This window comes from Chinchilla lanigera, unplaced genomic scaffold (genome assembly GCF_000276665.1).
Source record: "Chinchilla lanigera isolate Chin_1 unplaced genomic scaffold, ChiLan1.0 scaffold00114, whole genome shotgun sequence".
NCBI classification, from domain to species: domain Eukaryota; kingdom Metazoa; phylum Chordata; class Mammalia; order Rodentia; family Chinchillidae; genus Chinchilla; species Chinchilla lanigera.
In genome coordinates, this window is record NW_004955515.1 from 406177 (window position 1) to 433744 (window position 27568).

A 27568-nucleotide genomic window follows, 5' to 3' on the forward strand; every position below is an offset into this window, starting at 1 on the left:
CCATTGGCTTTGAAAATATGAAAATTAAACAATGAGCTCTTTGGGGACACTTGGAAATTGTTTTTAAACCATGTAAATTTCTGTAACTTTTTCAAGTATGCTGGCAGTTCTATATATATTTTTGCCAGATGACTGTCAGGTACTTTTGCTTTAGTCAGCTTCTTGTCCAATAACAAATTTATCAATGGAAATATGAAAGTGCTTCATGAATATGTTTAGGTATTTCATTGTGGAAATTGCATTTTTCTTACTCTTTGCTTTTGGACAGTAGTAAGCTAGGTTAACTAAAAATGTCTTTTAAAGTTGGAGAAGCATAGCTAAAGGATGCATCTGTATATTAAACATTCTGTTCACCTTAAATAATTCACCAGTCTTCTAATGCAGGCCTGAGGTATTTTAGGAACAGTTAGCTGATAGGAGCTTCCACTTCTCTGTCTTACATAAACTACCTTCAGTGTTCTCAGTGTTGTTTTTTTAAGTAGTAGAATAGAAACTGGTGGGACCTTGTAAAGCAGAAAATGTCAGATGTTTACAATGTTTTCCTGGTTGTTCACTGTTTCATCTCCCATACCTCACTCTGACACTTTTGCCCCCATTGTGTTGAGTCTTTTCAAAGCCAGCCTAACATGGTTTTATCAGGTATAATATTTTTGTACTCATTTCCTTATGAATATCACATAGTCATCCCTTGGTGTCTTCAGGGAATTGTTTCCAGGACCTTGTGAAGATACTTAATTCCTCAGACTTTCAAGTTCCTTCATGTAGTGGTAAAGTATTTGAATCTAGCTTACATACATCCTCCTTTAAATCATATGTAGATTAGTGATAACACCAGCTAGAATGCAAATGATCTACAAATAGTTGTTATACTGTATTGTTTAGGGTTCAACCAATTACTAGTTCAGTTTGCAGGTGTAGAACCCTCAGATACAGAAAGTCAATGTATTTAAATAATATTTCATTGTTTAATTTAATTACTATAGTATTGTGGACAGATGTGGTCAAGTTCTAGGAAGTGTGGACCTCCCTCTTCCAGAGGCAGAAGTGAGAAGCTCAGTGCATTTTACTGAGGCCATGAAGACCTCCTGTAACTAGTGAGTTGGTTGAGTGGAAGCTGGCTGTTATGGTTTGGGTCTGGCATGTTTCCCAAAGGCTCACATGTGGAAGGCTTGGTCCCCAGTCTCTGGCAAGGTTGGAAGGTGGTGAAACCTTCAGGAGATAGAACATAGTGATGGCCTTAAAGATGATATTAAGATCCCAGGGCCAGGGATGTAGCCTAGTGGCACAGAGCCTGCCTGGCAAGTGTAAGGTCCTGAGTTCGATTCCTGGTACCAAAAACCAAACCAAAACAAAAAAAGATCCCAACCCCGTCCTGTTACTCCTTGCTTCCTGGCTTCCATGAGGTAAACTGTTTCCTCTGCTAGGTCCCCTCTGCCCTTCTACTGGCTCAAAAGCTATAGGGGCCAAGTGACCATGGACTGAATACTTTGAAACCATAAACCAATATAAACCTTTCCTCCCTTTATATTGTATATTGAGTTAACTCAGATCTTTTGTTGCAGTGAGAGAAATTTCATCAACATATTGATTCAATCATTTGGCAGCAATATTCCTCCTCTGAAGCAGATCAAGTTTCATGCCACCAGAGTGAGAATGAAGGCTCTTCTCTTCCTTTCTGAGTCTGAGTCCCAGTGTAATGCTTTCTTCAAGCCCTCTGTGGGTGGGATGCTTTGTCATTCATTCCCTTCCAGATGGCTGCTATCACTTTCTCCTGCCTTGACTTGATTTCCTATGGGCAGAGACCAAATTACAGACTGTAAGTCTCATCAAATTAAAGAGGACCAACTGCCCAGTAGCTCTGACAAGACCACCAGACAGAGAAGTCTTTGGTGTGTTCCCTCAGATACTCTTTTTCAAATTTATCCCCAAGGAGAAGCGAAACTTAATTTGTCAAAGGTAATTTACAGCTTGTGTTTTCAGAGGAAGAAGTTCCCCTGAAGACATGTCTTTATGAAAGAATCTGGATGGAGAGCGTGGCTGTTGACCTGAGATGCAGCTGCTCAAGTGGGATAAATCACAGTGCTGTCGGTGCAGCCATGCATTGTGCTGGGCTGGGCACAGCGTGTCCATGCAGAGGTGGACTACATTTCTGCCCCAGGTCAGATGCACATCACAAGTTGCTCTGATGCAACAGAGAGGACTTTGTTACAGTCTGTGCCCCCTGTGTGGCTTTTGAATGATTCTTCAGAGAGCTTCCAATGACTGACAAGGGGAGATGGGCCAGGTACAAGGAACTGGTGAGCAGTTTTGTCTAAGTATTAAATGATGAGTGGAGGGGAAAAGTACAACCTTTCTGTTGTTTATCTAGAGGAGTGAACCAAATCTACAGAGGCAGAGGGCACTGATGGGACAAAGCCCATGGAATTGAAGGAGAATAGGATGATGCCAGCAATGATGATGGCAGTAACATTAGATAGTGAAGTCTCTGTGAACTTTAAGAGTTTCAGGGAAAGGGGCTAGGGATTTAGCTCAGTGGCACAGCACCTGCCTGGCAAGCACAATGTTGTGAGTTCAATTCCCGGTACCAGAAAAAAAGCCAAAAAAAAAAAAAAAAAAAGAATTTCAGGGAAATTCTACTAAAGTTCTCTTACAGAGTAAAATATATGTCATGCCGTGGTCAAGGGGACGGTTGCCCTGTGGTCCTGCATGGACCTAGTTTTTTGTTTTATACAGGGCTTGACACCAAGGTGATCTTAGTTTTTCTTGGTGTGTCAAGGACCAGAGCATCCTGTTCCTACGCATCTGCCAACACGTGTTGTCACTTTGCTTTGAGCCTCATTTCCTGGTTTATACTGAAAATTTTAGCAGGGCATTTTTGTTCATCATATGTCTTTACTTCTAGCATTGGAGGTTACATAATGAAATGCATGCCCCGGTGTTTTGATTACAGACAATGCTGCCTCCTAAGCAACGCACAATATGAGGAACACCTAATACACTGGCCTAAGCACACTGGCCCAAAAGTAAAAGCTGGAAATAGTGAGCTGAAAGAAGAGTTGACCCACTAGTGACCTTATTGTGCCAATAAACATAGAGTTGATTGTGACTGTGTGATGTGCATCTCACCTGATGTCCACCAAGTCTTCGTGAAAGGAGGAGGAAACATTGTTGGATCCATTGGAGATCTTGGTTCACTGGCATATGTCAGAAAGAATAACATCTCACCTGGGGCAAGTCATCCTCAAAATGACAAGGTGGACTCCAGGATGAACAGAGCTAACCCAGAGTTGTAACTCCAAGTGCATTTGTATAAGAGTTTCCAGCCAGGAACTTTACCAACTCCATTGCCTCAGTGTAGTGAAAACTCTCTATTGTGTTGACTATATTCCCGAGATAAAGAGAAAGGAAAGAAAAGAAAAACAAATAAGGGTTAAATAAACATTGAATATTTTTTAATAGAATTATTCTGTTATTACCTATTGCTAGTAACAAAACACTACTATGTAGGGGGGAAAATGATCTTTTACATAATGTAGCTCTTGAAAGGTTGACAGAATTCTTACTTGGGATCTCTTAGGTGGCTCTAGTAAGATGTTGGCTGGGGCTGATGGCATCTGGAACTTTACTTGGCTGGATGTCAGAGGTGTGCACTGATGTGGTCAGTGCTGATTGTTGGCCTGAGTTGAGAGGGGAATCGCTCTCCCTGAGAACATATATATGTAGGATTTCCATTGGGCTTGGCCTCTTCACAACATGGTAGCTGGGTTTCAAGTAGAACTCTTCTGAGTGCTAGTGTTTTTAAGGCAGCTACAGCCTTCATTTAGGACTGACTTGGGGCCAGTCCTGAGTGTTACATATGCTGAAACAATAACAGAACCCACTGTGATTCAAAGGGTGCGGAGATAGACTCCAGCCCCTGATGGGGAGCATCAGGGACACCCCACAGAAGGATATTTGAGATGGAAAATGTAGCCTTCTTTAGAAAATGTGGCTTGTTGTGAGTTTATAAACCCAAAACTGAATATAAAGTCCCTTTCAAATAGGCAAATACACATCTGCAATGTTATAGCACATAAACACAATCTTTCAGTTTGCAAGTTGATTCTTTCATTCATTCAAACAACTTTTGTCCAGTGCTTCACTGTGATGCCTTATGGTCAGTAAACAGCAAGATGAGGAAGATGGATAGAAGAGAGAGCAAGACAGGTAATGGTTTAGATAGGAAGGACACTCACACAGAGTGATATGTGCATAGTGGACAGCTGTTATGCACATGGGAGGAGACCAGCATATAAACAGAAAGTGAGGCTGTCCATAGGCGAGCCAGCAGGGGAGGCAGCCTGTGAGATCCTCGGGGACCCTCAGGATACCCACCTCATGCTGTTGTTTCTTAGCCTGAAAGATCTTGGTGGACAGCTACTTTGGCCAGTAGAGACCTTAAACCTGGATGTCTCTGCTTCTTTCTGGAAAGCAGTGCTTTAAACAATAATTTGACTGATGTGTAAAAAATACCACTTTCAGTTAGCATCTCAGAAACTAAAAGATGACACCACCTGAGTTCTTTTGGCCTGTGGGTGTCTCTTGGATAAATATTCACCGTAGGCATATAAAAGAAGTTTGCACTAGCTCAGTCTGTACTTCCAAAGTAGGGCCATAGCTGCAGTACAGGGCCCTGTGCAAGTTTATGAAGTAATGCATTCTAGCTTTGTTGAAATAGGAGGGTTTCTTTTTTCATTGCTTTTAGCATTTAGTATTTTATTCAGTATTTAACAATTACTTTTGATCCTTAATTGCTTTCAAAATCAGAAAAGCTCATTGTCTCATGAAAGTGATGTGGGATACATGTGATTAGAAATTGAAAGGCTAATGATGTTGATGAATGGATAGAACCCTGAAAATAAGTGAAAGGTGAAATATATCTCTCATATTTTTTGTTAAGTCCTTGGATGTGGAAACCCTTGTGTTTTGCTGTCCCAGGGAAGTTTGCTGTGGAGACCAAGTCTGATTATCCTTGTCCTCAGACAGCTGGACCCTGACTCGGGGCAGTCGGCATCCCTGCCCCTCTGCTCAAGCCTGAACAGATTTCCTTGGTTTTAAAACGTGAGCTTTTGTTAGATTATAATGTTCCACTATTTAGGCAGTAGGGAATCAAGCAAGAAATATTAAATCACTGGAGTAATAACTTAGATCATGGTTGGCAATCCCTTCCCATAAAGGACCAGATCCAGATAATTTAGGCTATGCAGGTCATACCATCTCTGTTCCAACCACTCAGCTGTGCTCTGTGGTATAAAAGCAGCCAGAGATAATATGTAAATGATAGATTCAATGAGAACCTTGTCACAGTCATGCAATTTTACTGTGTCACAAAATCCTCTTTTGATACTGTTTTCAACCATTAAAAAATGTGACAAGCATTCTTAAATCTCAGGAGGCAGTAGGCTGTCTCTGATCCCCAGGGAATAAGATACATGACTGATATAACTTTTTATGAATGTTTAGTTCTTTAAAATAAACCCCTAAGAAAGATTTAAAGTTGCCTTTAGATTTTAAGTTAACAAGGTGAAATTGACTTTTTTGTGTACAGGTCTGTGAATTTAAGACAGAATTGTGTGTCTAATGTCAGGATATAGACTGGCTCTTGTGTCCCACAAAACTGCCTCCTGGGCCTTCCTCCAGCCACCTTTATTCCCCACAGTGGTCTGTGGCAACCAGGGATATGTCCTCTGTTCTTACAATTTTTGTTTTTTAAAGAATGTCATGTAATGGAATCATATATTATTTAATTATCTAAGCTACAGGTATTTTTTTCCCCTAAATCCCAATTAACTGAATGCTTTTGCCACATGTCCAAGTTGTTGCAAGCCTCAGTAGTTTATTCTTTTTTTTTGTCGAGTAGCGTTCCACTGTACAGATGTATCACAGTGTGCTTATCCATTCACCTGTTGAAGGGCAATTGAGTTGTTTTTTATTTTTTGGCAGTTACAGGTATAGCAGCATTAGTGTATATGTACAGGCTTCTGTGAGAACTTAAGTTTTCCTTTCTCTTCCGAGGTGAATACCAGGGTGGGATTGCTCAGAGATAAGTGTGCACTCAGCTTTAAGAGAAACTGCCAAGCTGTTTTCTGGAACGCGTTCTTAAGAGCAGTGCCTGTGAATTGATTATCTCTTTGAACTCTTAAAATATTCTTATTTCTCTTTTTTTCTTTCTTTCTTTCTTTCTTTCTTTCTTTCTTTCTTTCTTTCTTTCTTTCTTTCTTTCTTTCTTCTTTCTTTCTTTCTTTCTTTTTCTTTCTTTTTTTCCTTCTTTCTTTTCAGAGTCTAGTTTTTATTGACATTTCTCTGCCACTTCCATAGTGCTCATGGTCCCATCCATAGAGGTTTTTCTTTCAATTATTAGGTGTTTTCATTCTCAAATTTAAGTTCTCTTTTTTTATCGCTTTCATGTCATTGAGGCACAATCCTTGTGTTTGTTTCCACACTGATTATCATTATTTGTTGGAACATCTTTATAACAGCTGTATTGAAGTCTTTGCCAGATAATTGCAACATCTATAACATCTTGTTAACATATATCAATTATTTGAGATTTGTCTGGGTCTTCTTTATGTTAAGGATGTTTTGATTGCACCTTGGAGATTTTAAATATTTTATGTTGGTTATGAGATTCTGGGTGTTGTTTAACCCCTGTAGGGAATGTTGCTATTTTTCTAGCAGGCAATTGACCTCTTGGTTGATGCTGCAAATTCCCAATAGTCCCTTGTGTTTGTGTTTTTGATGTCTCTTCTGCTTCCCAAGCCTTTGTAATGCTGTCCAGATCTGTCCCATGTGTGCCTCGGTGTGGCCAATCTGGTACCTGGATCTGTTTTGTAGTTCTGTTCTCAATATCTGTTTGGGGGCAGAGCTACAGGTGCATAGCTCATAAATGGTCTTGCGAGTTTGTAAACAACCCTACTGATCACTTCTTGGAGTTCCTCCCTCCTTACCATCTTCTCAGTACTTTCAATTCCCTGGGGCTCTCATTTCAGTCCTGCAGCCTCAAACCTTGGGTTTTACTTCCTGTTCACTTTGACTATGTCAGGCAGTTGGAGGACAGAGGGAAAAAAAGCAACCAGTGGGGTTCAGCCACCTATTGGACCTGCTCTTCTGATCACAGACACAGGTTCTTCCCAGTGTTGTGCTCCTGCAGTCCCCTTCTCACCTCCACCCACCTCCACATTTGTAGCGCTGCATGCAAGACAAGGAAGAAGAGGAAGAAAGTGGAAGAAAGAAGGAAACTCGGGTTTTGTCTGTGTACCTTTAGGGGAGGAAAGATACAGTCATCCTTGTACCCCATAGGCAAAGCTGGAAGGCATCTGTACTGATGCCTTCTGTGAGATTTGGGTTACTTCAGCCCTGGGCATGGTGAGGCATCCCTGATACTGCTCATTTTGTCCAATTTTGTCTAGATTTTATAGCTTCATTCAGTAGAGAGATGAGCAGAATATGCCTCCAGGTATTTTGATCAGAGTAGAGAATTTGAAAATTTTATTTCCTATTTTATTTCCTATTTTAAAGTACAATATTATAAACCCCATTTTGAGGAGTATTTGCAGATTTGAGTTCTTTTAAGATCCCAATTAGCCCCCATCCCCAAGCAAAATTAATCGTCATGCAGCTCTTTCGAAATATATGACATTAACTGTGGTCACCATGCAGATAATTAAAATGCATTCTTCCAGTCTGAGACTTTATCCCTCTTTCCTGATCCCTTTCTCCGTTTTTTGAAACCATCTTTCCATTGAATCACTAAGTCTGTGTGTTGGTATCCTGTTTTATAAGAAGAAGCAAGTAAGTGCTATCAAATGTGTTACTCAGCTTTCCATTACTGTAAGAAAATACCTGAAGTAATCAGTTTATACAACAGTTAGCTTTAATTTGATTCACAGTTTTGGAGTTTTCAGCCCACGTGCAGTTGGCTCTGTTGCTTTGGGCTCACAGAGCCCATCCTAGCAGGAGTGTGTAATAGAGGAAGCTACTCACCAGAAAGCAAGTAGAGAGAGGAGGGGCTGGGCCCCAGGATCCCCTTCAGGAGCACACCAGCATCATAGAGAGACAGCCTTCGGGACCCATCCAGTGGCTCCACCTCCTCCCAAAGCCACCACCTAGCCTCCAACACATGGGCTTCAGTGGGGGACCCCATCTAGACCATAGCACTGATGCGCACTGATTTTCAGGCAAACAAAACAAAGTTTCATAGTTGAATCAGTCAACTCCTTGAGTCCCTAATCTGGGAACTTAGTGTCCGGGTTGTAGGCCTTCAAACAGCCTGTTGATGCATAGTGTAAGAAGAGCAAATCCTTTTGTGTGAGCCCCTTTTTGTAGTTTTCCCCATTGTTATTCTATGAGAGAACTTATTTGAGTTTTTTTTTTGGCTGTGTGGAATTAATGTATTTGAGAACTATATTGAAAAAATATTGCAATAAGTACATTATACATAGGAGATTTTCTACGTTACAGGGAACTATTGGCCTTTGCTTTTTAGGCAGGTGTTTTGCATAAAGCACACAGTAATGGCTGAGGGATAATTCTGAATTCTTAAACTCCTCATTGAAGAAGTACATAGGTTAAAGTGTTATAAAAGAATTTTTTCTTTATGACCCTTCATCCCCTGAGGAACATTTAAAGATATGATAGAGCGGGTAACAGCAGCATAAATAAACTCACCAAGGTGTGATTTATCTGCTGTCTTTCTGTGCTGTTTGGTGAAAATTATCTGTCTTTGAAGAAAGTTGTCTCCAGTGAGCATGGGCTGAGGCTTTTCTCCTCATCGCACTCTTGGGCAAGTCTTCAGGGACATGGGAGGTGGAGCACTTTTGGACTGTGATGTGGAAGGAGGAACTGACTGCACGTGATGTGCTCTGGCTGGTGGTTGACTCACCGCAGACAGCTTGATCTGTGTGATTTTCACATTCCAGGCCACCAAGTACCTTCCTCATGCTTTGATCTATGGCAGTGTTTTCTGCAGACTTGGGTGAGAATTACAATGTGTCTAAGTCGTAATTAAGGTTGTGGTTCTTAATGACAGGGCTGGACCTTCCCTTTCTTCCCCATGTACGCTGAGCTGACAGTGTTTCTGCTCCTCGTCTGTTTCCACCTGATATCCAGGGCCATGTGCACAGTCTGTGGGGGATGAATAGATGGATATGGGGCCCAGAGTACAACTGAGGGCTGGGAGTTGACCTTAGAGATGTCTTCATGGCAAGAATCAGGCTTCTTCCAGCTAAAATCTATTTGGAAACACCAGGATTCTTTATCTAGGGCAGTGTCTGGTAACCTGAGTAACCCACCAAAAATTCTAGGGCCTTTCAGGTTGAATTAGAAATCCAAGGAGTGGTGAGAAAGGAAGTTAGTGCACATGGCGAGAAGCCTGGGAAGCTCGTGTGTTGAGGAGCCCTGGGCATCTCTCCCAGACCTGCTTCTGAGTGTGAATCCAAGGCTGGGTCTCCAGCTTATAGCACTACTGAGAGGTGGTGGAACCATTGGGAAGTTAGGCATGGTGGGAGAAGTTTAGGTCGTGGGGGGCATTGAAGGGACCTTGAGATCCCAGCCCTCCCCTTCCTTCCCTCTCATTTCCTGGTGAGCAACCCTCCTCCCCATGTGCTTGCTGCCTTGATGCACTGTGCTGCAGCAAGCACAGAGCAGTAGAGCCATGTGATGATGCGCTGAAACTTTGAGCCACAGGAAACATCTCCTTCTTTTAAGGAGATGTTGCTTATCTCAGGTATTTTGTAATGATGAGGGAACACTGACTGACACACCTGCTCAACTATATCTGTTCCTGAACTTACCTCATTTTCACTTTGTTTCTACTTCCTTGCTTCTGTTTCTAGTTTTTATAACACCCAAACCTGTTTTCCTTCCCTTTCCATTTCCAGCATCTTCAGATTAGTCATTCTTATTTTTGCACTTTAATTGAGACATGATTTATGTACTATACCATTTACTATTTAAAGTGTAGAACTCAGTGGTTTTTAGTATAATCAGAATTGTGCATTCATCACCACAATTAATTTTTAGAACCTTTTTGTTACACCAAAAGAGAAGCTCCATGCCATTAGCCATTGCAGCCTTTCTCCCATCTCGCCTCAGTGCTAACCATATACTCGTGTACTTTGTCTCATTGAATTTGTCTATTCTGTACATTTCATATAAGTAGAATCATACTATATGTGGTCTGTTGTGACTGACTCTTTTACTTAGCCTGTTTCAGGGTTTATCCACATTGTACTGTGTGTCAGTACTTTAATCCTCCTTATAGCTGAGTCAAGTTCTACAGATATAGCACATTTTATTTGTGTATCAGTACAGGAACATTTGTCTTGTTTCTTTTTCATGGCTGTTAGAGTAATACAGCTGCTGTGCATCTTCTTGAGAAATGGCTATTTAAATACTTTATACTTTGATCAAGTTATTTGTCTTTATTATTTAGTTATGCTTGTATTGGTTTGCTTGGGCTGTCATAAAAAATATTATGGATTGGGTGGCTTAAAGAACAGAAATTTATTTCTCATAGTACTGGAGGGTGAAAGTTCAAAATCATGGCACCAGGAAGATAAGGGCTTCCTTCTATGTGTGCTTACATGATGCAACCAGCTGTGGTCTCTCTTGCTTTTCTCGTAAGGACAGTAATCCCATCATGGGGCCCACCTACGTGGCCCCATCTCAGTCTACTTATTTCCCAGGGGCCCCTTCTTCAAATTTCATCACATGGTAGGCTAGCACTTCATATGAATTTGGGGAGAACACAAAACATCCAGTCTGTATTATTGTTCTTTATATATACTGAGAAGCCGCTCCTTAAATGTATGACTTGAAAATGTTTTCTCCTGTTTTGTGAGTGCCTTTTCCTTTTCTGGAAGATGTGTGTTAAGACACAAATGTTAATTTTGGTGTGTTTTATGAGGAAGGGGTCCAACATTTTTCTGTATGTTATGATTATATTTACACGTGCCCCCAAAACCTCATGCAGCCATAGATTGGGCTTTTGGGAGTGACTGGATCATGGATGTGGGATACTGGATTAGTCCACTGACTGGTTTAGAACCGTTCTGGATGTGGGTGATGGACTCACGGAGGAAGGAAGACTCACTTTGGGTATGGGTGGCACCAACCAATATGCTGGCAGACTAGATGGAAAAAAAAAGGAAAAAAGAAGGAAGCCTCACTGCTTCCTACCTGTCTTGCCATGAACTGTTTCTCCTCTACCACACCTCCTTGCCTCGGAGCCAGCCAACTGAAACCTCTACAAACTGTGAGCCAAAATGAACCTTTTTTACTTTAACTTGTGGGTGACAGGTATTTTGTCCCAGCAATGAGAAAAGTAACAAAAACAGTTATGTGAACACCCTGTGACTCTAGCACCAGTGGTTGGGAAGCGTTTCTTTTTTCCCCACTGAATTGTCTTGGTGCTCTTGTGAAAAATCAGTTGACTCTAAATGGAAAGGTTTATTTCTAGATCCTCATTTCTGTTCCATTGGTCTACATCCTCTCTCAGTTTCTGGGACTTGTGACTGTTTTGGCTATTTTTGGTCCCTGCATTTCCATATCAATTTTGGGGATGAGCTAGTCAGTCTTTGGGGTTGGGGGAAGCCGGTTGGGGTTAGGGGAAGCCAGTTGTGATTTTTGGTGGCATTTGTGCTGAATCTATAAGAAGATTTGAATTTTACCATTTTAACTATATCTAATTTTCCAGTCTCATGAACATAACTGGTTTTCTCATTCATTAACTCCTTCTTGCTTAATTCACCAGTGCTTTTGCAGTTCTCAGAGTGTAAAGTTTGTGCTGTGTAGGGGGATTAAGTGCAGTCTGTTCTTCAAACCCACAGGTTCCACATCCATGGCTTCACAAATCTTGGATTGAAAATATTTGAAAAAATTATCTGTGCTAAACATACATAGACTTTTCCTTGTCATTATTAAGCATAGCATTTACATTGTAGTATTAGGTATTGTAAGGAATCTCAAGATGTGGATATAAAGTATACAAGAAGATGTGGGTAAGTGGCTGCATGTACACACTATGCCATTTTATCCAGGGACTTGAACACCTGTGGTTTGGTGTTGGGGGTGGGGAGTGCTGGAGTTTATCTGCCATGAATATGGAGGGACCATTGTAATTTGTTGTTTTGATCTTATGCAAACAGCATATCCTTCGTTTTCACTGTCCACATTGCTCATTGCTAGTGTATAGAAACAGTTGTGTTTTGTATGTTAGCTTCATTTATACATCATGTGTTGGTGATTGACTTGTTCACAGATGGATTGACTCTCTTTCCAGCCAGCTCATCTGTGCTCCTAGGCATCTGACATGGTCTCTCTATTCAGAAAGCAGCAGACAACCTCTGGGTGGCTTTGGCTTCTTTTATAATCGGAATCACTGAGTGTTGCAGAACAGTGTGACAAGGACATTTCTCCTGGTGCCCTGCTCATGATGGGGAGGATGGCCTTGGCTCCTTGCTCAGTGCACTTTTCACCAGTCCTGGATGGGAAGGGCTGGCACCTGAGCCCTTTCACAGGTGCATGTTTCTTACTGTGCCTTCCTTACACCATACGGTTCTGGTCTCTGCTTGCCTCCACAAATGACACCATTCCCCCACCTGCCTCCAGTGTGAGCCTCTTTTCCACCCAGAGCTGTGTCCTACACTCAGGACTACAGGAGCTTGAGGCCCTCCTGGTGGGCTAGGGGAGGACTGGGTCTTCTCTGAGTGATTTTCTTGGTGATAATCTCTCCAGGTGGAGGTATGTGACCAGTTGTGGCTGTCCATTCTTACCCAAGGGAGAAATGATCCACAGGACCTTTAGTCTAGAAGATTCCAGAAGATACCTTGCCTTCCTTAGTCTGTGCAAGGGGCTGAAGTGCTCCTTCTGCGTGGGGTTGAGTCTTGCTGTGTCTGGAGCCTTGCATGGTGGTGGCATTGCCACACAGGTGCATGTTCTGGTGGACTGACCAGCTGTCCTGCCCAGCTCCCATAGCAGCACACCTGGCCTTCGTCTGTCCTCAGCAGTCACCGTGATGGGGACTATGGCCCCCGCTCACCTGCAGCCCTGGGGCATGCGTGGCATGGTGTCTGTTTAGGAGGTAGACACTGAGCCAGGTGCTGGCTCTGAGTTCTGGTCCTGCCCCTACTGGCTGTGGGATCTAGGCCAAGCTACTCAACCTTTTTGTGCTCCATTAACCTTGTCAGGAAGCTGGAGGTGCTCACAGGGCTACTGTGGAGGATGAAGGAGTTGGTGCCCATGTGTACTAAGACTCCTCTTGGTATGTGGAGCCTGAGTGCTCTTTGCAGGGAGCACTCAAAATGACTAAATGAAGCAACACATTTACCATCCTATCTTCTAAATCAGTGCTTGGTCTTCATTACCTCAGACATGTGCTCTAAGTAGCAGCAGTTCCCAAATTTTAGTGCAAGGGGCTTCTTACTTACAAATTTCCCAGGCCCACCCGAGTATTTGATTCTATAGACCTGGAATAGGCCTGGGATTCTGCATTTCTATGGACTTCCTAGGGGCTGCTGCTGATCACTAGGTGCTTTGAGAATTGCTGCTCTGTGGGGTGTGCTCATGTGCATGTGTGCAAATCTTTGGTGTACATGTGTGCATACAGATATGTGTGCCTGTTAGTGTGTGCACACATGCATGCATGCATGTATGCATGCACATGCACATAGGCCCAAGCTTTCTCATTGCCCAGGTGAGCCAGAAAGGTCCCCACCCTGGTCACCCCTCAGTGAGGGTAGGGAACCAAGTGGAGGCTGCAGAACTGGGCCTGCCCTTGGGACAGCCTGGTGAACCAGAGGCTTTTTTCCCAGGTACCTCTCTGCAGCAGCTTAGGCCTGGCCTTTGTTTCTCTTTCTTGCAGCAGGATTAGGACTGGATTCTGGGTAGGAACCAGACTGCATTTTAATTTGCTGGATTTGGTGGCCTCTTGAAGCTCTCTCCCAAATCCAGAGGACTATAGCCGGCGTTTCCACCCAACCCCCTCTCCAAGCTTAACCCCTTTATCTTCTGCTTATTTCAACAGGATTTATGCTTGATTAAGTTACTCTCTTTTATCATAATTAAAGAAAAATGTGGTGGGAGAGCCCTGAAAACTCTGGTCAATGAAAACCAGATTATTGAACGTACAGCGAAACAAGGGCGGCCCTGTTGCTCTGGCCCCTCCTGGGAGACTGGTCCACTGGGGGCTGGGCCAGGGCAGGAAGTTGCTGCCCTCCCATCTGCCCTGAAGGTGACAGGAGGCCATGCATCCTGCCCAGGAGCTGGCTGCTGAGGTCAGCGAGGGACCCCTACAGACCTGGGTTTCCTCAGACCCTTTCCTGGTGATGCCCATGTCTCTTGCTGCAGGATATGACTTGACTCAGTGTTTATAAAACACTCAATGCAGGTCACCATCCACACAAAGGCAAGGCTCTGTGGAGGTCCCGTAGCTGCCCTGGTGGTCAAAAAGCCTCTGGTCCTGGTTGGCGGGTGTGTGTGTATGTGTGTGTGTGCCTAAGGGAAAATACCTTGTTGCTGATGTTACAGGATCTCATAGCTCCTAGCTTCCTTGCTTCTCCCTTCCTAGAAGGATAAGAAAAATGTCCTTTCTGAAGGGCAGCTTCTCAACCTATTTTGGGGACCTTATTCCTTTTCAACAGCATCTGCTTTCAAAGACAGGGTCTCACTATGTAATTCAGGCTGGTCTTAAACTCACTATGTAGCCAAGGCTAGCCTCAAACTCACTGCGATCTTCCTGCCTCAGCTTCCTAAACGCTGGGATTATAGGTATGTGCCACCATGCCCTGCTCCAACTTCTTGTGGACTTACAATCTTCTGTGTTTATTTCGTGTATTTATAACCTTTCCTTCTCCACTAAATTCTTCACATCTACTTCTGATGGGTTCTTATTTCCTGCACCTCAGGAAAAAAAAAATTATACATTCCATACCTCTTTTGGGAAGATGTATACACTGAGGATCAATCCCAGGACCTCACACATTTTACACAAGAACTCTACTACTGAGCTGCACACCCGGCTTTCTTGTTATATTTCAGATGTTCCCCTCTGTACTACCTGGCATGAACTTGCTGCTTTACGCAGTCATAGCCACTATTATGGGATATGACATTCCTCTAAAGAACATGATGTTGTAAAGAGCTAGGTGAGCATGTTCATGAAACAGACTTTGTTCAAGGGGAAGTTAAGCAAAGCAGATGATAGTTACATTATTTATTATTATTGTTATTGTTATTATTATTACTACTACTACTACTTTGGGTGATGGATATGGAACCCAGGGGCCTCACACGTGCTAAGCATGTGTTGTACAACTATTTCTGTAGCCTCACATGTATAGTTTTTCAATGATAAAACTGGTATTAATTGCAGTTTGTTCAATAGTATCTATGTACAAAATACTCAAAATCTTGAAACCAGTGTAGAGGTATTGCAGGTTCACTGGATTGAGGACACACTTCTAAATAAGGGTTGCATCTTTCATTATCCATAATAAACTATGACAACAAGAAATGGGAAAACACATCCTGCTTACAGAAGCAAGCCATTCGGGTATCCAGGAAAACATTAGTAAAGGTGCATAATACATTTGCAACCTTACTGAACAGCTGGGAAGATCAGAATAGCTAGAAAGGAAAAGGTTATTGTTAGATGGGAGTGTAGTATCAGAGAGGTATCAGTTCTCACGAATTAACATATACATTTAATGCAAGTTCCATTGTCACCCCAGGCTGTTACTTTTTTAGCATTTGGATGTTCTAAAATCTCTCGAATTAAAAGAGGTCAAGAAAACCAAGATAATTTTTGAACAATATAATGAGATACTTGTCTGATCCGATGTGAAAATGTGATGTAGTAATTAAATTGATAAAATCAAAAGAATACAGTAAATTATCCACACATACATGGAATATATTGAAATTGAATAAATGCTAAATATGGCTTTCTATGGGTGGGGAAATAATGACATTTTTAATCAGTGGTGATAGAACATTTAAGTATGCTTTATACCCTGGAAAAATTTGTTTATTGTGATGAGGCAAAAAATCATTCTTAAGTCAACAAGACTTACAACAAAACTTAATAGAAGCTCTAGAGAATGGGGAAAAGACATTTAGAAAAGGAATTTTCACAAAGTGATATGCAAATAGTAAAATTAGAAAGAAAAGCTTGTTCTCCCCAGTTGCATTCACTTGGCTCTGGCTGCTGTAATAATTGCCATAAATTTAAATACTTAAAACAGCACACTGTATCCTGTCACAGCTTAGGAGGCCAGGAGTCTAGAGTGAGTTATATGGCTGGGCTCCTGCTGGAGGCTGTAAAGCAGAAGCCATTTCTCATATTTTCCAGCTTCTAGAGCTACCTATGTTCACAGTCAGCAGTGTAGCATCTTCTTGCCTCTCTCTGGGTCATTGTCATACCTGGCCCATCATCCTTTCTTAAGCTCTTGCATGCTTCTCATAAGGAGCTTTGTGATTGTTCTGGGCCCACCCCAGAAGCCCAGGATCACCCCGCCTCATCTCAGAACCCTAGTCACACAGCACACACTCAGCCCTGTAAAGTGAGATGTGCACAGCTCTGGGCATTGCCATGTGGGCATCTTTGGTGGGCCATTGTTCCATGACCCATACTACCTACCGTAGGAATTGTAAGTTAATATTTTCAACTCTCATATAGGCAATGTTCAAAGAGAGGATGTGGAAAAATGAACATATTCATTAACTGTAGAGTATAGATTAGTACCTGCACTTTGGCAGGCATTTAGCCATACCTCTTAAAATCAACATGTGCATCCACAGACTTGGTAATTCCATGTCTTGGAATTTGCCTCCTTGCTACACTGAGCTTCGGGGACATAGAAACATGAATAGGATATTCATAGCAATGCTGTTTGTGAGGAAGAAAAAGAAACATTAGCTAAGTGCTTATTGCTTTTGAAATGATAAGAAAACAAAACTCAAATGTGTATTTGTAGTAGGGAGCTTTAAACAATAATGTAAAAAGAACAAGGTGGTTCACCCAAATATTTTCAAGTCATGGCTCAGTGAAAAAGAAAATAAAATAAAAGAACAAAGACACTGGCAGAAAGAGCATGCAGATAGGGTTATCTAGAGAAAAAGCCATGCTTGCAACTACTTGCTCCTGTAGATGGGGAGAGAGCTGAAAGCATCAGTGGCAGAATACTGAGTGGTTATGTTTAGGGAGGTTGAAGTAGTCTCCAAAGTGACTTTATTTGATTTGAAAAGGGGAGTGTATTCACATGTAACTTACTTAGCATTCACATGTTACTTACATTTATAAAACAAAGCTTGGAAAAGAAGGGTAACTTACTTGCATAAATTCACGTATTTTGTAGTTGTCTCCCATGAATTGTAGGTGTTTCAGGGAAGTAGTGTTGGTTCCAGGGCCGCAGGTTCTATACCCAGTGCCCCTGGCATGCGGACTCAGCATGGGGACTCGGTGTGGGGCAGATGGCTCTCCAGGTCAGCTTCCTGCAGGTGTTTGTCCTGCCTGCTCAGCTGTAGAGGAGTGCGGGGAAGTGCACAGTCCCTTGCAGAGGTCTTTTTTCATCAGTGGGGTTGTTTTCCTGTTGCCTCTTATTTTTGCCTTGAGGGTCACTTTGGCTTTTTGTTCTCCTTTTCTGCCCCTGGATTCATCTCCATATGGAAGTCAAGAAAAACCTGAGACTTTGTGACTGCAGTCAGGCTGTGTTAGTCAGCACTGTGTTACTATAATGAAATATCTGAGGGTTTGGGAAGTTGTGGTCCAGAATCACTTGTCCTGTAGTGTTGGGCCAAGCAAGGTGAGGCAGCACATCATGCTAGGACCATGGGGCGAGACTAGCCATTTGCTTCTGCAGTGAGGATGCAAACAGCAAGACTGCAAGGCAGGTATTCCACAGTCCCTTCTAAGTGCACCCCCAGGAAGTAAATGACCTCCCAGGAGCACCCTATCTCCCAGGGGTACTACCCTGAGGCCACGTCTTTCACACAGGAGCCTCCAACATCCACAGCACAGGAGGATGTAAAGGTGATTCTCCTGGACCCACAGCGTCACCCTAGAAAGGGTCTGGTCCCTGTAGGAAGTCTAGCAGAGGTTATCTCCAGCAAGTAGCAATTCTATTGTCACCTTCAATGCAGCACCAGTTAGAGTGGGGGCCACACTGACCTGTAAGACATTTGGTCTGATGGAAACAAAGAGGCTGGTTGTTGTGATTTTCCTAGAAAAAAAATACCTTGAAGGGTTGTAATTGCTTTAAAAGCCCCAAACACAGAAGTATTATAGTGTTTTATCCTTCATGTATTACCTGGATATTATAAAAATAACTCTAGACCAAAGGAAGTCCAGTACAATAATTATCCAAGAAAGCTTTATGTCCAGCTGTTACTTAAAAAACAAAATCTTTGGCTTACAGTGGTAATAAAGTGAGTGGCCATGAGCAGAGGCCTGTTATGTCCGTGCCTTGTCCTGTTGCCTTCCTCAGAAAAGCAGCAGCCCTTAGACACAATGCCCCCTCCCCTGGCTTAATTCATTTGTGTACTCAGTCTTTATCTTAACCTTCTGCAGGACTCTCAAGAAAGGACTTCCTTGGTGACTCATGGAAGAGCACTTTTCCTTGATTGATTGGAATCAGCATGCATATGTCATTAGAAATAGAAATCAAGAAATACTATCAAACCAACGCATTTCCTTGTCTTTATATTCCATAAAACACATCCGTCCTTTGGTGCAAGAAGACTCAAGTATCATTAGTCTTATGCCCCAGGTGATAAACCTTTTCAAGTCTCTGCTCGCTCTGAATGATTCCACAATATAAATAACTTTTCCTTTAAAGACTCATCTGTTTTCCATTTTGATGGTTGGACTGTGTGGGTGGGGGATGCTGGCAGCCAGCAAGCTCTGGAACAGCTCCTACGCCCTTCCTGGAGAGCGACTTTAGTGCATCTTTCTCAAATCAACACGGACTTCGAGCCCCAGGCAAATAGGTCCCTGTAGGAAGTGAAAAAGAAAGCGACCTGTTTGGTGGCAGGGGGACGTAAAGGATAGGATGTCTTTTTGCTTGCCAGCATCCCTGGCTGGGAAGAGCAGTGTCTTGCCAGACCAGTGGGCAGTCTTGGTGCTGGTTTCCAAGCCTCAGAGGAGAGGAGGAGCCTGCCTTGGAGCGTGCAGTTGGGGCCTGTCTGCCAGGACTGACTCCAAAGTCAGATGTTATAGTGAATACTAACCCCAACCCTGTCCCCTTGAGTATCTTCCATTGGAAGTTGGGGGTGCCTTTGGGAGCCCTTTCTGGGGGGATTGTGCTCTTCTGGGTGACCTCCAAATGGGAACCTCTGTCTCTTTTTCTTGAAGGGGTGTGTATTATATATGGGGACATTTAGGGACTCAGCATAGATCTTGTCCTCAGAAGACCGCCCCTGGAAGTTAGAGGGGCAGTGGCCAGGCCTGCAGCCCTTAGCACAGGTGTGAGACTATAGCACCCTGTGGGCCTAGTTGGATCTAGGAGGGAGAGAAGTGGCTTCCTTGGGTCCAGCATTCCATCTGGGTGGGACCAGCCCCTCTTACCTGGCCCCCAGCTCTCTGTGTAGCTGGCACACGCTGACCCCTGGAGCCCCCATTGCATTCCTTTGTTGAATCATGCTTTGGGAAGGCAGGGTTGGGCCCACCAAAAGCCCAGTCCCTCTTGGACTCACCTTCCTCCTTCCCTGTCCCCCACTCTGTCCCATCCTTGGTGTCCTGGCATGTGTAACTCCTCCGGTTTTGATGTCTTCAGCTCCACTCCATGATGTCTTCACATTGGGTCCAGTGGTCATCTGGGTACCTTTTCTTTAACGCATCTTTCTGCAGTTTGACAGCTGATTTCTGGAGGCACAGTTCTATTCCTGAGGTCATGGGTATTTGGGTCCCATTCTCCTTAGAAGCCCTTGGAGCAGTAAGTAAAAAAATGAAATAGTCTCCAGCCCAGTGTCTTTCCAGGGGTTTTCTCCAGAGCTCCAGAACTGAAGGAGATTTGGCAGCCACGGCAGAGCGTGCTTTCTGGGGGGCCGAGGGGACAGACAGGACTCAGTGCAAACCTGCTCCACTGTGCTTTCAGAGGTTTCATGCCTTTAGAACCTTTTGGTTCTCGAGTGGAAGTCTGTCATCTCTTAGTCAAGTGCGCTACCGTAACAGAGCACTGCAGACCAGGCAGCTTGAACCACAGACATGTTGCTCAGTGGTTCTGAAGGCAGCCAGTCCAGGATCAAGGTGTGGCTGGTTCATCTCCTGGAGGGGGCTCTTCCTGGATGGTAGGTGGTGGTCTTCTTGCTGTGTCCTCACATAGTGGAAGGAGAAAGGCTGTCTCTTTTTGTATAAGGGCACCATCCCTATGAGACTGCAGCTTCCCTTGTGGCCTCCTTTAACTCTTATCACCTCCATATAGCCCTTGTCTTCAAATGTAGTCCCCTTGGACTTTGGTCTTTTAGCATATGTGGGGGATAGACACAATTCAATCCACAGCAAAGTCCAAAAATCCACTGTCATATGTATATATACAGAAATGTGTGTGTGTGCGTGTGCATGCGTGAGCTGGGGATAAAACTGAGGGTCTTATTCATGCTAGGCAACTGCTGTATTGCTGAGCTATACCCCCAGCCCAACTTCTTAGGTTTGAGGCCAGGAGGCTGTCATTCAACTTCCTCACCACAGTGGTGGTGCCCACTCAACCTGGCAGCACCCAGGAGTGCTATCCCTGAGTAGATGTCCTGTCTGGTCCAGCAGCCCCCTCCAACCTTGATAGCTGCCTATGATCACCTGCCCACTGCTACTGGGGTGATTGTGAGTGTGGTTGCACTGGTGTATCATTTGTCAGAGCTCATCATAATGTACCCCTAAAGTGGGCTGCACTTTATTGTACTTAGATTTCACCCCAGTAGGGTTGACTAAGAACCCTTTCTTTGTCCCATCCCTTCCCTTCCTGGTTCTCCCTGGACAAACCTCTTCATCCAGCCTGCATGCCTCAAGGTGGAAGGTGAGCAGAGGCTCTGGAGAGGCTGTCCCTACTCCAGCAGATCACTGTAACTTTCTCTGTTTTGTTTGGGTTCCTAATTTTGAACTGTGTCATGAATGCATTTTGCTTTATTTAGGGATATTTTGCAAAGCATGAAATGGTTGCTCTAAATGAGAACACATGTGTGGGAAATGCAGGAATGACGCCTCCCCTCCCTCCCACTTCCAGCCCTGTTTTGTTGAAACAGTCAAGGACCGGTGGCGAGTCTGTCTCATTTTTTATACAGCTGAAATTATGGAACATAATTACCAATGGAGCCCTTTTTGCCTGGTGAAGTCACCTGGGTTCTGGTTTTCTTCCCAGCTTTCCCAGTGCACAGTTCTAGCAACACAGGAACATCCAGGGACTGCTGTTCTCTGTGTGGGTGACCAAGCAAGTCACAATCTCTCACCTTCAAGCTGAGGACGGTGTTCAGTGGATTTTGGACTTAGCTACACGTTTTCCCCAAATATGGAGACATCCAGTTGTTTTGCAAGCAGCCCGAAGATCTCAGACAGCTTGCATGAGAGATTAGCAAGAAGCAAGAGCTGTCTGTGGATGGTAGCTCCTGGGTTGGGGGTGGGGCAGACGACATAAGCATCTACCTCGGAAGCCAGCACTCAGCGCTCACCTCGCTTGCACCCTGGCAGAGACCCCCAGGAACCACCGAACAGTGTTTCTTTGTGCTCTGGACTCCCAGGACAAACGAACTCGAGCTGGTAGCTAGCAGTCTTGCCACAAGCCAGCGGTTTAAATCAAAATAATCACTTAAAGAAACGGTAGGGAATCTAGCCGGAGCACCATTTCCTCTGCCCTGAAATACTAAAATACATTCTGATTTATGCTGTTGGCTCTGGGCAGCTTGCTGAAACGTGTAGAACTCAGAGTTATGATAGCCCCCGCCCCTTCATCCGCCCCACTGCAGGGATAAAAAAGCACTTAAGAAGGAGAGTTTGTGGAAGGCTGTTAGTGCCAGAGAGTGGCTGTTGAAAGGCCCTGGTCTGCAGGGAAGTGGCGATCGGAGGTGAGCTGTGCAGGCAGACGGCCTGGCCCAGCAGCCTGACCTGGAAGCAGCTGAAGCCAGCACTAGGATTGGTTGGGCTTTGAGTTGTGATTTTTACGAAAGCCATGCTGTTCATGTCTAAACAAATGAACTTAGTTGGACTTTTGAAAACTGCCCTTTCTCTAGAGAGGTAAATGTAGGGCCGAAAATACAGAGTATGTTCAGGGCCTCAGATACATGACGTCAGTGCCCTACCAGCAGCTGTGTCCACAGGTAACTGAGTGTCTTTTCCCAAAGTAGATTTGGAACCAGATGGGAATTAATGAAGGATCATTTCTCACATGTGTTGCTTTTGGTGGAGTCATTGAAGAGTGACCTTGGGGGTTGAACGGGGACACCATTGCTCATGCTGTGCGCCCCTACCCCTATCTCTCCTTGGTTCAGGGTGTTCCTCCTCCTTCCCCTCAGCGAAGTCCAGAATGTCCACCCTGGCCCCTTCACTCTGGAGAGTCCTTGATCGAAGCAGGTGTTCAGGCCTCTCCTGCCTACCCCTATGTCCCTGGCACGGCTGTCACCACAGACCTTGATGCACACAGGGAGGAGATGCAGCCGCATGAACTCTGGAGACATTCCTTTCTAGTGTGAGCCAGTGGGAGAATGGAGTTACAGTGTTCAGGGAAAACCAGTTTCTCCCAAGAAAGCGAAGGATCTGGGTCTGTACCCGCTACTCCCAACCAAGATCAGCATTTTAAAAAGGAATTAGTGTGTTAGGTGGGAAACAAAAACATTTCTGGGAAAGTAAGTCATTATAGAATAGGCCATCTTGATTGGACCATGTAACTTTTGAAAGATGTGTACACTCACCCTGTTCCAGATGGGGCGGGGCCTGCAGGGCACTGGCCTGAAGCCTTGGTACTTGTGTTTGGAGCTCTTATCATGGGAACCTGGGGCCCTCTGGGTGCTGGGCCTGGGGTGAGGTGTTCCCACATGCCTGCCAAGCACTGCACGCACCCACCACACTTCCCTGTCTGAGGCTATCTGGATAACCACAGCTGCTCCTCCAGCGTGCAGATAGGCAGATATCCTGCTCATGTATGTAAGGACAGTTCTCACAGACTGTCCTTGCCCCCATTTCCCGCTCTTTAAATTCCTATCCTTGTAGCAAATGGCTATGAATGTAGAGTACAGTGCAGAGCTCTCTCAGGGGCATCACCAGATGGGGTGCCTGCGCTTGTTGCCCATGTTTTCACCTTGGGTCACAGGGAAGGGCACACACACCCCAGAAGGGCTATTCCCCTTGCTGGCGGTATAGATAAGCAAAGAACTGGTTGGAGGATGCCTGGGTCTGGTTAGGAGTGCCTCCCTGAGTCACTGGGATTCTCCAAGTCCCTGCATCTCCATGGCACACCTTGGGTCACAGCCTCACCAGGCAGCAGTAAGATACTGGGTGTAATCATTATCTTTATCCTCTGAGATTTGGGGAGGCTGCAGACAAGTGGAGGTGGGTGGGCTGCTGCAGTTTCCCCTTGGCTGGTAGTGGGTACAGATGGCTGGCCTAAGTACCATCAGATTGGCCTCACCCCAACCTAAGAAGACAATGCTCAGGCTGGGGACCAGGCACCCTGGGACCAACCTGCAGTGTGGAAGCCGAGGTGGTCAGCCTGCCCTGTTTGTGCTTTAGTTTTCTCAGCTGTCAGACAGAACAGCAGTGGGGTCTTTGTGAGAATCTAAGGTCATAATGGTGTGGTCTGCACCTGAGCATGGGTGTTGTAATCAGCTCAGCAGTGGTGATAATGGTGCTGGGAGATATCCATGTTGCTAGGGAACTGGGTGAGAGGGGAAATGTTCTCTGATGCTACTATTGTCATCCCCTCTATCCAGCTTTGCTTTCTGTAGTTTGTATCATTTATTTACAGTCAGCCACAATTTATGGAAGATTTCAGAAATAAACAATTCATAAGTTTTAAATAACTTTTTTTTGGTGGTACTGAGATTTGAATCCATGGCCTTCAAATTGAGGTCTATCCTCAGCCTCCACTTTAAAATTTTTTTTTTCCTAATCTTGTGACAGGATCTGGCTGAATCCATTAGCTGCCCAGCCTGGGCTCAAACTTGCCTTCCTCCTGCCTCAGCTTCCCAGAGTTCTACTTTATTATTATTGTTAATCTCTTTGCCTATTTATAAGTTAAACTTTGTTATGGATCTGTATATGTAGGGAAAACTTGTCCTCTATGAAGAGATTGTCACTATGTGCAATTTCAGGCATCCCGTGGCAGCTTACAGGGCTTCCCCTCTGAATAAAGGCTTTCTGAAAGTCCTTTTTGTTGTTTCTCCTCTTTGTGCTTTCCCTGCCCTTCCTTTAGTTCCTTCTCCATTCCCTTCTTCTTCACCCAGTGCTGCTTTACAAACAGAGACCTTCATGGAGCAATTTGGATGGAGCCCATTACTGAGAGGTAGCAGAGCCACCAGGGGCCGCTTCCTCCCTGGCTACCCTTCCCTGCTGGCCTTGGGGCAGGCCATCCATTCTCCTTCCTGCTGGAGATGTAGGCACACCCCTTGTGGTGGCTGTTGGGGTCAGGGTGCAGGAGGAAAGGTTCAGTTGCTCAGGTACCTTCAGTATAAGAAGCAGCCTGTCCAGCATTCTCCTCGTGGCTGGGACCGTTACCCAGTGCCCATGACTCATAGGAGGAGAGGTTTGTTCGTGGCTCTCCATTTGAAAGTTCCAGTCCTAGCATGGTTGGCAGCATGATGGAAGGGTCTGGGTGGAGAGAAGTGGCTCCCTCATGGTGGCCAGGAAGCCGAGAGGGGAAGGAGCCGAGGCAGGAGACATCCACCAGGCCAAGCCCTGCCTCCCTGCACAGTTAGCCATAGTCCTCGTGAGACAGTCACCCTTCAAGAGCCCTGCTTATGAACGCATGAGGCCTCCGGAGACCATGTAGATATGAGCCAGAGCAGGTCCAGGAAGAAGCCAATGGGGATAACAGGAAGGGCTGGAGGGGGCCCCAGGAGGCTGGCATCCGAGGCAGCCCATCTTTGCAGACCTGAAGGCACAGGGTCAGGGCAGAGCTTATCCCTGGGTTGTCAGGGAAGCTGAGAACTTGCAGAGGGAGGAGGGAGGCCTCCGGGGAGCCCAGAGGCAGTGCAGAAATCACACTGATCGGTAGCTGACCTTGTGGTTTCTCTAAGTATTACCTCTGGAAGTAAACCAATGGAAACATAATATTAATTTAGCAGTATCTTTTTTAAAATTTTAGTATCTTTTAAAATTAATGTCCTTTTGAATTTCAGGCCTTTGACTGGCAGCAACTGCAGCTTTTCCTCTGAACCTGTAGAGGCTGTCCTGCAGGCACTTGGACAGAAGCAGCATTCTGAGACCTAGACAGTTTGATACCTACTGGGTGGAAGAACATGTAAAGTGTTGATGAAAGAAATATGTAGCTTTGAAAAAGACTGTTGTACATTTGAGAAGTCCTTGTTTAGGCTCCAGAAAACACTGTTTTCCATGTCTTGGAGGGGAGGCACTGAATGTATCAGTGAGCTCTCACCTGGGCCAAGATCTCTTGTGCCCTCACCCTCATCCTGCCCTGTGAGCTTGAGGGTGCTGACCAGACAAGCAGCTCGTGAGGAAACTGGTGGGAGGAACCAAGGGGACACCTGTTCCAGTTCCCTTCAGCCTGTAAGTGCACATCTTGTGACGTAGTGTATTTAAGGAACCCTTCTAATTTATCTTTTGTGGTTGACACAAAAAATCTTCCAAGTAATGCCATTAATCCTCACATCCTCTTATTGTCACATAGACAAAGTACAACAAAATGCATACAGCTGAGTGGTTTAAGAACAAACAGGCATACGAGATCCAGGCTGTGCATGTCAGGTCTGGGTTTAAGAACAGGGAGCTCCTGGCATCTCACCAAGATGGGCACATGGAGCTATGGGCCAGAGTTTAGAGAGAGAGAGGCCCACTTTGCTTGTCACATGTCTGTCTTTTCTTCTTCGCTGTGCATGTGGCAAACACTGGCCATCAAGAGCCTAGGACTGTGCTGCTGGAGGGCGAGGGAAATGTGGCCTCCATCCGGAGACCTTGTCATCATTGTGGCCCAAAATCTGAAGAAGGAAGTAGGCTGGAAAGCAAGCATCAGGCAGTTTTTCTGCATTGGGATAAGGGCTGTTTAATGAATAGGGGTCTCCGGGAGGCCATTTGTATGGTGGACCAGACTGGATTTTGCAGCATAAGGGACCTGCCCCTTTAAAGGCCTGGGGCTTTTGGTGGGCTGTAGAACTCTGCTTTTCCTCATTCGTAGTAGGAGAAGGTTAGAGAAAGGAGGAATGCAGTAATGTTACCCTGGGTCATTGTGACATTTTAATGAGGTCATGCATATATAGCCCTGTGAAACTTGTGGCTTTGACTCGAATTATACACATCCTCTTTGATTTCTGTAAGCTACCCAGGCCAGTATGACTTCCCATCCTCCAGTATGGCCTGCTGTCTTGCTTCTCTGGGACAAGTGGACCTGCTCAGGAATGTTCACCAAGCATCCTGACATCTTCGGCAACCTGGATGGCTTCTCCAGAGTCTCCTTGTTAGGATGACGTTGCAAAGCCCCTAGGCCATTGCAGGATGCTGGTGTGGATATTGCCAAATCACTAGAGCTTTTTAATGAGCCACTGAAAGAAACAGGCTGTTGAATAGAGAGGAATGTGCTTTCTCTGTCATCTCCTAAAATAGCTAGTCGAGAAATGGGAGTTACATTAAGCATATCTTGACCCCCAGGTTGTCTTGTGCCATCAGGTAAGAAAAGTGGCTTCAGACTCCTAATACTCCTTAACACACACCACTCCCAAAAGACAGGCGCACACATTACCGTGCACACACAGGCATTTTCTGCACATACCTCACATATACAGTCATACCACTCACGTAGGTACCACGCACACTCATACACACACAACACATATACATACATACATACATCTCGTACATATATAAATATACATATACTCGCATACACACCAAACACATATATATGGCAAGCCGCTCCAGGCATACACATATACACATGCGGACACATACACCACCCTGGTCTAGCACATCAAGAACCAGCTAGGGAAACTGAAGAAGGTATTTTAATGAAGAAGGTAAGCCAGTGTTGCCCATCTTCTCAACTCTACGACTGCCATCTTACCTCCCAGGACAACTGTGTGTTCTCAAGCATCTGTAACCTTCCCTGCCTGCTCACACACACCTTCACTGTTACTTGGTGGGTTTGTTCTCAGTGTGCTGTCTCCTCCACGTCAGCCTTGTGATCAGGCTGCCCGCCAGCCATGCCAGGTCCCCGCACCTTGGGCTATATGTACCTTGTGCACCTCTACTCTGATGTCATTTTATTTTATTTTATTTATTTTAAAAATAAAAGGTGAGGGCTGGGGATTTAGCTCAGCGGCAAAGCGTCTGCCTGGCAAGCTCAAGGTCGTGAGTTTGGTTCCTGGTACCGGAGAAAAACCG

General features: G+C 44.7%; 1 protein-coding gene and 1 long non-coding RNA gene across 2 annotated transcripts in view; both read left to right on the forward strand.

Annotated features, from left to right (window-relative positions):
* Nucleotides 1-27568, forward strand: part of Ror2 (receptor tyrosine kinase-like orphan receptor 2) — a 241140-nt gene that overhangs the window by 92565 nt on the left and 121007 nt on the right. The gene's annotated exons all lie outside the window — the stretch shown is intronic.
* On the forward strand, nucleotides 1052-3106 carry LOC106147074. The gene is made up of 2 exons (XR_001231804.1): nucleotides 1052-2297; nucleotides 2951-3106. It is a non-coding gene; the product is annotated as an uncharacterized LOC106147074 (long non-coding RNA).